We start from the raw sequence: 7,500 nt of genomic DNA on the forward strand, positions 1-7,500 counted from the left end.
GTAGCATATCGCCTATGTAAAAGAGTGAGATTCTCTGTACAATTTGTAGAGTACAATATTTTATTTTGTCTCTGTAGTCACACATCTGGCAGTAGCACTCTCGGCCAGAAGCTGAGGCATGGGGCACAGGACTATGAAGAACTCCATTTTATTTTTGTCAGAGCTGATCTCCAATGAACCTACTTTAGTTTTGATTGGTGTATTCTTCTCCCTCAAGCATCCTAGAGAAACACCAAACAAACATATATACGAACACGACACAGTGAGTATACAAACACTCTTCAGCTTGAAAATAGCCATTCTAACCTCTGTTAGGGTAGGAGGTTCCTCACTGATGGGTGGGTCCAGCAGAGGCACTGAGACATTGCTTGCATCCAAGCTGACTGTTGGAGGGTCTACCTAGTACAACTGCTCAAAATACTCAGCCCAACGTTCACAAACCCCAACATGATCTAAGATGATCCGTCCATCCATCAGACTGCAGTCATCTGTGAGGAGAACTTAGAGTTCAGTTTTCTCAGGGCTTGGTAGGCAGGACGAAGGTCATTTACCAAGAAATGGCCTTCAGCCTCCTCAGCAAGATTCCTGATGAACTGTGTTGTTGCCTCTTTGCATCAACATAATATATTATCTCCTCAATATCTGATATAATCTTAATAGTTCATACGTCATATTTCTCTCACAGATCTTACTCTTTCAACTTGTATTAATTTGTTTAGACAAATGTAAAGGAAAGTTCACAACTTATTAGAGAATCTACAACTAATTTATTAACTGTAAAGTATTATAGATAGTAAACATGTAAAGTCAATCACATAAATTTATATGTCAATAATATAACATCTGAGTTCATTATAATCCAATACAATAATTATACCAAATTAATTATCCATCTTTTAACTTTAACAAATAACTTGTCACTTTACTCTAATTGTTAACATACAAACTACATAATATAAATTTAAGCAATCTGTTATTAAGAAACCAATGTCAAAGCTTAAAATAGACGTAAGCAGTTAATAAAAGAATTCCTTTCTTCACATACAATGATTGAAATCATAAAAATATTTGTAAACAAATTGAAATACAGAAAATAGTGAGAATTATATTTAGGCAAGATGAATTAATTATACCAAGCAATTTAAAAGACTAAGTTAATGTCTTTACACAATTACTAACTTAAACTCAAGATTATCTCCATCAAAAAGTAAATGAGTTCATTCTGAAAATGGACATAAAATGTCTTGTGCTTAATCAAGCAATCATAATACTGAATTAATATTGCTAAGCCGCAATTAACTCAAGCAAACTTATTCTAGGAAATACTTAATGATTACATACAAAACACAAACTTATTCTTACGCTCTACCGGAAATTAACAATCATCATGACTGTTAAGTCACACTTCCGTAGAGCTGAGATCTCTTAAAAGTAAATCATTAGTTCCTTACTCTCTATGCTAACTCAATATATCAGTACACTTAGAATTCAAATCTATATGTCTTCAATTATATCATTCTTCAAACTTGACAATCAAATCTATAATTATTCCATTATATAATTATTACTTCTAAACTGAACTTAGTCAGATACAATCCTTGGTCCTTTATATAGTCATACATCAATCAAGAAATACTTATAAACTACTTAATACACATTTTCCATAGCACATTCCCGTCCACCATGTTCCCCCTTAAACAAGAAACACTTAAATTGCTTCAATAGGGCTTACCCAAAAATGCCACCAAAGTGACATGGCTGCAAGGTGCTACCAGGGATGACTTTCAAGACCAACTCCAAACTCCTACTCCTACTCCTCCGTTGGTCTGTCTCGACCCGTCTTTTATCCCCGCTATGGGGGCCCTTCCTGTCACACCCTTAGCAGTTATCATGAATATAATTATAATTTCTCTTCACTTATTTGAAAACTATCTGCGTCAGGACTTTCCTATGTCCCAGCAAATTTTCAACTGTATTTATCACTTTAACTTTTGTCTATCTGCCTTCCGTGTTATTTTCTTGATACCCGACTTGAATATTGTGATATATCTAGTGATCGCCTCCAACTAGTTGTTTTCGTATTCGTGGCTTCTAGAAGCTTCTGTTAGTCATGTGCTCAGTTTGACGTCATGGGTCATTTATCCTGTTTACCATCTTTTCATCTGACCATAGCTTCTGGACTTCGTCCTCATCTTCGCCGTATTGTTCTATTTTTTGATGTTGCGACCGGATGGTGCATCCGCTCTGCCTCGCATTGTTTACGAATAATGCGTATCTGTCCACGACAACTGTTCCTTGTCCCTTCTCAGCAGTGTCCGAGCCCTACGCACCATGGAGTGATGCAAGACTTGATTCCCATTCAGCTGAGCCTTGCGACACGCTTCAGTGGCCTCTAATGTCTACAGGGAGATGGAATTCTGCCTTGCCCTCGGGTGTACACCAATGGACTCCTGAGCTGCTTCGAGTGCTACGCACTTGAAGAACTCCCACAGAGCAACTGGGTCCGTCAGGTTGTCGAGTTCTGTGAATCAGTCAGAGACTGCCATGGTGAACCCATGGGCACACTCCTCCTCCCTTAGTCTGTCCAGGTGAAACACCTTTAGGTGGCCACTGGAGGGACGGGGAGTTTTGAAGTGGACTCACAGGGTAGCCACAACCAGCCTATGGTCGGTGCCACAGAACTCGGCAATCCGGTAAACCCTGCAGTTCTGGAGGATCAGGAGCCAGAGATCCTCATTTTCTGGGACCTAGCAAAGTCCCGGAGAAGGAGGCTATTCTCGCTACTGGGATCAGCTCCCGAGCCATGGGGTCCGACAGACATCTCATAGCCAGCTCGGTCACAGCCGCATACCACATTGAAGTACCCGAGAACAATCTCGCCGGGGGTAATTGTCTGCCACAGATGCGAGTTTGGCATAGAACGCCTCTTTCACATCATATTCCTCGAATAATTAACCGAAATTAATGCATCCATTTCGGTTACTTATTCGTCCGATGTATATATGCATACATATATATGGATGTGTGTCTGTATATATGTATACACACACACATGTATATTTATGTGTGTATACACACACACACACACACACACACACACACACACACACACACACACACATATATATATATATATATATAATATATATATATATATATATATATATATATATATATATATTATGTGTAAATAAATATATAACACACACACACACACACACACACACACACACACACACACACACACACACACACACACACACACACACACACACACACACACACATAGGGTTCACTTCAGGGTGTTTCACTTGGACAGACTGAGGGGGAAGCAGTTTGCCCGGATGTTCACTTCTGCTGTCTCCGGTCGATTCGCAGAATTTGAAAACTCAAAGGATCCCATATCTCTGTGGGATTTATTCTTGACACATTGGTGAACACCCGAGATCAAGGCAGAATTTCATCTCACAATAAACGCTGGAGGCCACATATGCATGTTATATGGCTCGCCTAATTGGCAATCGGGATTTGCGGTGTTCCTTGCTGTTCAGGACTGAGATGCTGTCGAGAAGAGATAAGGAACACTAAATCAGGAATCTTAGGTTTAGACGTCACCTGGACAAAGACCAAGATTCAAGATTTTAGGGACCTGCTAGGAGAATCTGTTCAGTTGGTATATGCATGTGATGAAGGTAATGAAGTCACTGAAAGATTTACATCCTTGGTAGTTCATGACTGACGGATTGGTCTGGCAGCAGGTGCACCTGAACAGAAGACCAACCTGATCCTGCCAGGTTTCCTTATGACAGTGAAACCTGGATGCTATCAAATGCCTTGGGATCGCGTCTTGATGCTTTTTGTAACAGCGCTGAATCAAAGGGTACTGTTGGCAGGATCATGTGTCCAACCGATTGTGATGTGAGACCAGCTTAGGACCTGTTACCTGCACATCCCGGACAGTGGTGCCTTTTTGGTACTATTGTACCAAATTTACTTTTACATGCACCAAATACGTTTGGTACAATGTTAGCAAAAATGACAAAAATTGGTACCAAATATTGTCCTAAAACCAGACTGTCCCTGTCCTGAACACGAATGTGGAGATTCGAAGACACACTGATACAACTCGGTGGTGATTGGCCGGTCTGGCATTCTGTCTGAGGTATCCGAAGTGTATCCGAAGCGAGAGATTCAGAGATATGTGTTCAGAACAGGGACAGGTCCAACAATATTCCCCATTCAGTATTTTCCTGACCTGCAATGCATGTACCACCTCATCTGTGCATTCCTTATCAAGAAAATTGAGTGCAGAAAGAAGTACCCACGTGGAAACTATGGAAAGTGACAGTGATATACAAGGCACACAAAAAAATAAGAAAATACACGTAAGAACATGAATTGCAAGATAGGTGGCTGCATGATCCGAGATTTTTCTCGTGACTCTCTAAAGTCAAAATTCAGGAAATAAAGCATTTGCGATGTATGTAAGTCTGTGATGTCAGGGAGTGTAACACAACTTGAAAGGCATCGTAAAACCGAAAAATATTTGAAAAGTGTACTGACCAGAGATAAATCCAAGCCAGCAAATGGCTTCTTCAAGCCAGCAACATCCTCAATTTTTGAAAATGGGTTGCTGCATCAGAATTAAAACTCAATTCGCCCATCGCTATCATGGATCACTCGCCAGGACTTGTGGCAAATGTAGCCCCAAGACTCAAAAGTTGCGAGCAACATGTAGTGTGCAAGAACGAAGACAACAGCTGTCTTCCGCCAAGAAAAGTAAGTTTTCTCTAATTACGGACGAGTCACCGGATTTATCAACAGTAAAAGAGTTTGTTTTCATTCGGCTTCATGATGTAAGTATTCAGAAAAAATGACAATTTTACGTGCTTACTGGAAGTCAAAGACAGGGTGTATATATATATATATATATATAATATATATAATATATATACAATATAATATATATACATATATATTGTGTATGTGTGTGTAATATATATTATATATATATATATATATATATATATATATATATATATATATATATATAATATATATATATATATATTGTATATATTTTTGTTATGTATATATATATATATATATATATATATATATATATATATATATTATAATATATATATTATATATATATATATATATATATATAATATTATATATATATATATACGTATATATATATATATATATATATATATATATATATTATCTATATCTATATCTATCTATCTATCTATCTATCTGTCTATCTATCTATCTATATATCTATTTGTCTGCCTATGTATGTATGTATATATATATATATATATATATATATATATATATATATATATATATATATATATATATATATATATATATATATACAGAAAGAGAGAGAGAGATAGGTATGTGTATTTGCGTGTGCCCACTCATCAGAAGTGTAAATTAACAAACACATATATCCACATTCACGCCAAATATGTTTATTCAAACGGTTATCCAGAAAGGTGAATAGACAACTATCGATCATTGACATCCAGTGGAAAAAGTGCCAAAAGAAAGCGACGTCCACTCGCGTGTTATTTCCACCTGACAGGTCATACGCGCTTTGCCACCGTGGCAATAACTCTCCTGATCAAAAGAGGAGGGACAGCGCGCAGGAGGGGGAAACGGCAAATGCAACCATCGCCAAAGCATACAGGGTTAAGCTGTCCGTGTGCATGACGATCGCATGGCACGAGCAGGCGAGTCTAGGACAATAGGGCCTCGGGCCATGCTCTATTTAGAGAGGTTTGTTCTATCATCCGCTAATGGCACCGCGCGTATAAACATCCGGCATCGATCATCCAATCAGCGGCCTAGCCATGCGTGACGTTACATCCGGTCCTGACCTGACCAATCAGTGTGTCTGGAAAGCGTGTGACGTCACTAACCTTCGCCTTTCACTGGATTGTAAGAACGTTATAGAGAGTTCCGAGTTCCCTTGTTTCTGCATTAGCATATTGGGACTGGCCATTGTCCAGCGCCGCGGAAATACACAGCTTTCCAAACATGTGTCCTGCATTGTTCAGCGCAGTGTTGATTCATTCATAAATTGCAACATAAATATAGCGGGAAACCGGCGATCATAATTTTACTTTTTGTGGGCGGCAAAAAGAAGGGAAAAATATGGATATTTATAAATATGCTTCCAAAACTCATGTGCGTGAAGTGAACTGAATCTCATTATTGCGGGGTCGATGGTTGTGAATTTATTTGAAAAGATTTTTTGTTTTTGTTTTAAACAAAAGCTGGAAAGCATTTGATTTTTACTTTTTTTTTCTTTTTCCTTTATTTTTATTTCTTTTGCAATAGAAATGACTACCATTTTTTTAGCAACATCTAGGCTTTCCTTAATCTGTTCATGAGGCCAGCCATTTCAAATGTAAATGCTTATCACGTGAAGACATAATACATAATTTCCTTATCATGACCCTGCAATCCTTGAGTGAATGTCAGGTGCCATGCCACTGCGCTCTACACACACACCAAAGGAAAAGAACATTAAAAACAAACTTGTAATTAAGATAATCGGAATGACTTTAAGCCTTCGCGTTTAGCATCTTTTCCGGCTTGGCTAAATTTAGATTCCACTCGGCGATACGTCTTTGCAACATCCTGAGGAACCTCGTCATTTCTGTGATTGCAATCTCATCATTAACGTAAAATATAGTTGAGCCTTATGCTAGATCGTTAAACATTTTCAGTGACGATTTTATCATAATAGTTTTTTTTTCTCTCTCTCCATCTCTCGTTCAGTCTCTCTCTTACTCTCTGGTTCCTGCCTTTCTTCTCTATCTCTGTTGTATCTCCTACCCCCCTTTTCTATCATTGTTATATCTTATCCTCACATATCTTCACTATCAACACCCTGCCCCCCCCCTACACGAAAAAGGAGGAGAAAGGGGCAAAAAACATGCTTTTGAACTCATCAACACTTGCTCTCTCGCAACATCCGGCGCTGACAAGGAAACAAATACCCTTATTGTTATTCTTATCTGGCGACGCTGACATATTTCCTCAAGGATAAAGCTGACATGCCAATTATTCACACGAGTTTGAAAGTTTCGTTTCTTGCTCCGTAGACTTATGTGCCGGTGTGAGGACGAACGAGAGAGAGAGAGAGAGAGAGAGAGAGAGAGAGAGAGAGAGTGATAGAGAGAGAGAGAGAAAGGGGGGGTAAAGATAGATCTATAGATAGAGAGAGAAGGTGGGGTAAAGAGAAAAAGACAGAGAGAGAGAGAAAGATTAGACAGACTGACTGACCGACTGAGAGAGGGAGGGAAGAATAAGGAAAGAGGTAAAAAGCGAGAGTGAGTGACAATTAGATGCATAGAATGATAGAAAGGTATATATATAGACAGATGGAGAGAGAGAGAGAGAGAGAGAGAGAGAGAGAGAGAGAGAGAGAGAGATTAGACAGACAGACAGACTGACCGATTGATAGATATGGAG

This window comes from Penaeus monodon, chromosome 8 (genome assembly GCF_015228065.2).
Source record: "Penaeus monodon isolate SGIC_2016 chromosome 8, NSTDA_Pmon_1, whole genome shotgun sequence".
NCBI lineage: Eukaryota > Metazoa > Arthropoda > Malacostraca > Decapoda > Penaeidae > Penaeus > Penaeus monodon.